Source organism: Engraulis encrasicolus, chromosome 6, assembly GCF_034702125.1.
Source record: "Engraulis encrasicolus isolate BLACKSEA-1 chromosome 6, IST_EnEncr_1.0, whole genome shotgun sequence".
Classification (NCBI taxonomy): domain Eukaryota; kingdom Metazoa; phylum Chordata; class Actinopteri; order Clupeiformes; family Engraulidae; genus Engraulis; species Engraulis encrasicolus.
Window position 1 is genome coordinate 53,415,180 of NC_085862.1, and position 6,387 is coordinate 53,421,566.

The 6,387-nt window shown below is 40.5% G+C and overlaps 1 long non-coding RNA gene across 2 annotated transcripts in view; it reads left to right on the forward strand.

The window, feature by feature from the left end:
• Positions 1-3,660, forward strand: part of LOC134451476 (uncharacterized) — a 5,159-nt gene extending 1,499 nt beyond the window's left edge. For both annotated transcript variants that reach the window (XR_010035244.1, XR_010035243.1), the window contains 3 exons: positions 271-507; positions 1,492-1,550; positions 2,411-3,660. This is a non-coding gene — a long non-coding RNA (uncharacterized LOC134451476). The remainder of the gene's footprint in view (positions 1-270; positions 508-1,491; positions 1,551-2,410) is intronic.
• The last annotated feature ends 2,727 nt before the right edge of the window (positions 3,661-6,387 follow it).

Below are 6,387 nucleotides of genomic sequence, written 5' to 3' on the forward strand. Positions count from 1 at the left end.
ACATAGCTGGTAAGAGAACAGAGTTAATGCTGGACAAAAACCCTCATCTGAAAAAGCAAGGTGTGGAAAAACACATACACTGCCATTTGAGACAAGTGTCCTATGAAGACACCTGAAAGAGTCAGTTATAGATCTGTAGTGCTCATGTTTATTTTGTTTGGTTGAGGGTGGGGATGGGTGGGGTATAGCACCTGTAAGACATGAAAACTACTTTCACCCCTGCTGTATACACACCATCTTTGTGGATTTTGCTTGTTCCCACCTACATAGATCATGCTGGTAACGAGTTATTCAAAGGGTCTACCAATCATGGCAAAAACAGAAATCCAGCTCCTCAGCCCAGGCAGTGCCAACAACCCAGCTGATCCAGGAGCTGCAGCGAGGGGTAGTGATAACACTCCGGGCACCCCGACTGCCCTCTTCAACCATTCCCATGGAATTCATCCTGTCCAGCCTCCGTCAGATAATCCAGCCCTCCCCCTCCTACTTCCAGAGACTAATTTGCAGGTAAGCATACACAAACTGAACATTTTGTCATACTGGTCGGTCAGCTGTGGTCTTTCTATTTTGCACATCAAATTCATCCCATTTCACCCCCCAGAATCTCATCTTGTGATGTGGATCTACTGACTACACTGCTTATGTGCAGATTTTTGGCATCCTCTAAACACACTACCCCACTATCCCATTCATACACTACCCAACAATAACTGTCTGGACCCTGCAACAACATACAACACATCATACATAGGTAGAAAAATGCTGAGGCACTAAACTCCTAAAGGTTACAATTTTTACATATGCCCTGAGGAAGGGACATAAGGATCGAAACACGTAGGCATTGTAGCCAAATAATAAAAGAAAAAAATGTTACCTTGAGTGCCTCAGTATTTGTCTACTTCGACCAAGTTTTAGAGGCCCTACACTGATGAGCATCCAAGGGAAAAAGTGAAGACCCAGATTACTCAAATGACCTGTTTGCGTTTGACATCATACTGTACATACCGGCTTGTTGATCCTGTCCCTCGTGGAAAGGACACACACACGCACACGCATACACACACACACAGACAGCTCCTATGTAACCGCACCATGTGACTGCACCTTACCTGCACCTTACCTGCACTACCTCAGACCTCCACTACCAAGAACTGCTGGCCTCTGTAACATAAAATGCACCAATGCTGCTTGTTGTAATTATTTATTAATTAATTACTTTATTGTTACTAGTGTTACGTGTCCTGTCTTGCACTAATGTCAGACATACACAGAACTGACATTTACAGACTATGTCCTGACATGGCATAGAGTGAGAATTTCATTTTACTTGTATAACCTGTGCATATGAAGAAAATGACAATATAACTGACTTGACTCCACACACACACCACTAATTACTCGCTCCGCAAGATTAGTCATTAGAATGTTTGAGTTTCACAATACAGTACAGGCAGACAACTCTAATTTCATTGCATGTTACACTTTTCACAGATTCTAATGGGTATGTGCTAAGGAGATGATGAGTGAACACGCTGCCAGTTTGGTTGCAGGTATGTTTTACTTTATCTGTCGAAAAAGCATATTCTTTTCAAGTTGCGCTCCATTATCCTGCCTGTGATGTTTTTGAAGGCCATCACTTGGGGTCAATAGACAACCAAATATCTGTCAGTGGTAAAGTGTCTTACGTCCGTGTACTATGAAGGTGGATCACAGTAGAAGTAGTTAACCATATTTCTCAACCTAACCATATTATCTCCCCCACACCGCACACATTGCTCAGTGCTGCTCCTGCAGAATGGACCATGCTAACCTCCCAGTTGTGTTTGTAGATCTCCACACAAATATCACCCCTCTACATTGTAAAGCTGAAAAGAATATGTCTACTTGACATCTTTTAACCCACCAAGTAGAGGAAGGTTAACTTAAGTACAGTTTAGTTGTTGTTTTGGTGTTGTGATTTTATCACATTATATTACATTACAATGCATTTAGCAGACACTTTATCCAAATGTGTATCCATGTGGATCAGAGTGTGGGGTGAACACAGAGGACAGCTGTATACAAGTAAACCATTGTAAAACTGAAGACCTACTGATCGTGTGTAAGCAGGATAAAGTAAGTGCATAGGGTTATGAATTACAGATTAGGAATGAATGCTTTGTTATGTAGGGGAGCTCTCTCAGACGAGATGAGTCTCCACAAACTGCTTGAAAGTTGAGAGGGATGAGTACACTAAAAAAATGTATAATTTCCCCAAATGCAGCAACAAGTGGAAAGCCATTATAATGTCTGAATCTGTATTTAATTTGAGATTGTTATGTATATGTTTCTGTGTATATATCTCCTGCTTTAAAAAAAATGTATATATTTGTTTAAAATATATATCTCCTGTTTTTTATGTTGTTTCCAGTGTGTCACCGAATTCCGTAGATTCATCATCACTATGTGGGGTGGAAGCTGCACAGACTACAACAAGGCTTCTGGGACCCCACTCCCCTCAAGCAAGACATTTAACACCTGCTTCACCTATGAAGGACTGATTATTGGCAGTGATACCACAACGCATACAAGCTGTTCAGCCTGCTGCCCTCCGGGTAGAGGTACAGGAGTATCTGCTTCCGCAACTCCAGACTCGCCAACATCTTCATCTACCAGACTGTCATGCCGAATCGTCCCTCCTCTCTCCCATCCCAGGATGCCGAATTATGACCAAGTGACTGAAGAACTGCCATACGTCTTCACTTGGTCATTGCATGACCAGAGGCTGTATGCAGACTCACAGTATAATTCTACACGATCCACTATAAGTCATATTTTATTTCAGGTGGTTTGAATAGCTGTGATACATTAATGATGCCTGCCAACGATTCTGAATTGTGTACAGTCTGTAATATTTCTTCTTCAAGGGACCAGTCAAGTCGATGTGACAGGTGATTTTTATACAAAACTTTGTCAAAGTTTACGTAATTGACACATCTGGTTGGTCCTTGTTTTGAATTCTGAATTGTCAATATACTATATGCCTTTATCAGGTTTGAGCTTGGAGTTGAGTATATGTTAAATTAATAGAATGTGTTTTTTGCTAGTCTTCACATTAAACTTAGACCGAACTGCCTTTACCTTTGGATCGTCTGCAGTTCCCTGTTGGCCCACTACCATCTGCCCCGCATGGTGCGCGACACCAGACACTGGAGTAGCTGGGTCGCCACTCATCAACGCAGAGTGAAACAGTGCTTTGACCGCTCCCACAGGGTTAAAAGCCCCACACTTGCTCCACTGGACTGATTGAGGATCCGCAGGCCTACCCGGGGCCACAAGCTGAAGTCATTCTGTTCTGCCCCACTGCAAGTGACTGAGCAGCTGGGTCCCGCCATTTTCCGCCGTGTTCGCAAGGTGCCGCCGCCTACTGCAACAGACCTGGAGGCGACCGGCCCGTACAAGGGCCCATCCAGGCCATCTCAGGGACTATGTACTCTGACAATATGAATGATGTTCCTGGGTCTCCCCTGGGGAGGGGGGAAATGTTATGTCTGCTCTGTTGCCTGTGCTGATATTTCATATTTCCTGATGCTACTTGAAGACGACATAATAACATTTGTGCAGGGCATGCTGGGATGCGAGTTCAGTGAAATAAACGTCTGGTATGGCTAGACTTTGACAGCTCTGTGTGTAGCGTATTGTTTACAGTTTTATTGTACATAACACTGGGGGCAAAATCTTAATTTCATGCAGCCCATGGGATCATTTCAAATGTGTATTACACAGTTGGCCCACATACACCATTAATGTATGTTGTAACAAGACTTGAACATGAAATTTGGTTGTCAGAGGAATATGAGTGGGCCCAGGCCAATGAAACAGCTCATTCATATGTAACACAATATGAACTACTGTACCATGCATGATGATGGAGAAGAGTGTATGTAACCTTTTAAAACACTACCCCTGTAGACCTAAATTAGCTGTTACCAGAATGGCAATGGCCAAGTCGTTACATATTAGGTCTACTTAAAGGTGCGCTGTGTAGGATGTTGGCCAGAGTATTGCAACTATGCTGCTCATTGAAACAGTGCTGCCCATTGCCAAATTAGATCTTTTCATGATTAATTACTAAATAATAGGCCTTAAGTGATATCTAATAGTATGACCAAAGTACAGTAAGTTTTGCAGCTAAAAATTCTATTTCTGGACATTCAAAATGGCGGTCATAACAAATAGCCTACTTTGAATTTCATGACGGTGGTAAGTATTCATTAAAAAGGTCTCCTAACATCTGTTAATGGGCAGCAGTAGTATTAGTATTACTCTGGAAATAATACTAAAAATATTACACACAAAACAATATTACACACAAAACAAATATTTAGTTTGGCCTAACTTTATTTCAGATTTTGATTTTGGCATTTTGTCTTAATACTCCTGGCTTGGATCCTTCAAAACCCACTTGTAAATATGTATTTTGAGTTGTGCTTATAGGCCAGATGTGTGCCATTCTAAAATAAAAATAAAAAACAGTTTTGCAATGTCAAATCTGAGACCGTTTTGGATATGCTGCCAGTTCGTTTTTTTCTGTAAAAATAGGTATGTTTTGCCTACACACATAACTTACATAGCCTAATTCAAAACCCACTTGAATATCCACATTTTAGTTTAATTGATAGGTGAACATACGCCTTGCAGAAATAATTCAGCATGATTTGACTCAATGTAGCCACTGGGGGGAACGTATATGCTTATTTTGGCAGCAAGCTATGACTTTTGGTAGCCTACTTTTATGTCCATACATCCTTAAAACTCTCTTTAACATCCACATATGCACTTGAATTGGCAAGTTGATAGGAAATAATCCAAGATTTAGACACTTGATTCAATAGCCATGCGTGGGGCATCCTGAATTGCTTGGAAATACATAATTGTGCCAGCAAGCGACTAAGACTTTTGATACTTATAAGTAAATAAATGATTGAAAACCCACTTAAACATCCCCATATGTGCTTGGATTGACAAAGCCATGTGTGCTGTGGTGAAATAAACCAATTTTCAGGTATTTGAGTCAATGTAGCCACTGTGGGGCAAACTGGGATGCTTGGAAATGCATAATTTTGGTAGGAAACGGCTATGACGGTTGGTAATTTTAAGTTAATAAATCATTTATTACCCACTTACACATCCCAATATGTACTTGAATTGACAAATGGATATGTGCTGAAATTATATTAACCATTTTTCAGGCATTTGACTAATAGTAGCCACTGTGGGGAAAGGGAAATGCTTGCCATGTGTAATTTTGGCATCCAACGGTTGTGACTTTTAATGCTTAAAAGTCAATAAATTGGTCACAAAAAAAACATCAAAACATTCTTATTTTGACTTGTCTTGATGCAGAAATACATGATCTGCAAAAAAAAAAAAAATTACACCAAATTTCCATGCTCTGGCGATGCTTAGCCCACAGCCATCCTAAAAAGGTACCATTAAAAGAAGCGAAGGAGCCATTTACAGCTTGGTAGGCGTAACACCTTTTTTTTCATGGAATGTCAACATATGGCACATATTTTGATAGAGGCTATAGTGACAAACATATCTGTAAAATATTGGCCCTCTACCTGCTTGTATGTGACTGGGAGGCGGGGCCAAAAATAAAAAATGTGGAATTTCTAGGGGGCGCTATAGAGCCAGTGAACATGGAAGTTATAATTTAACTTATTTTTCCTATTCTGTGTGACACATAGATCTAACATACCAAATTGCAGGCTTCTACCTTTTTATGTGTTGGCTGTAGACTGGGTCAAAAATGAGGAAAAACTGACAAAAAATAGAATTTCTAGGGGGCGCTATTGAGTCTGCAAATGTGTTGGCTGCATTTTGACTTCACTCACATGTTCAGTGTGACCTATATAAGTGACATATCCAATATGAAGTCTGTATGTACTTTTGAATTCCAAGGGGGTGGGGCCAAAGTTGTCAAAAAGAGACAGAAAGTGCATGAAATTGTAGGGGGCGCTACAGAGTCTGTGGCTAGGAAATCTGTAATTTGACTTAACTTACTTATTCTGGGAGACACAAAGATGTTCTATGCCAAATTTTAGATTTCCAGATTGTTGCATGTTGCCAGCAGATGGTGCCAAAAATGTCAAAAAAAAGAATTCCTAGGGGGCGCTATTGAGTTTAACAATGAGTAATCCACAATCAGACTCCAATCCCATGTTTTTCGTTACACACTGATGTTGCATACCAAATTTTGTCATCCTGCAATAAAAGGAAATTAGAAATGGGAACCCTAACCCTAATTATCACGAATTCCATAATGAATAGCCTGTAATAGAGTTATAGGGCAGTTATTGAAAACAAATATGAGCACGTGGAACATTATGTTACTGTTAGGGA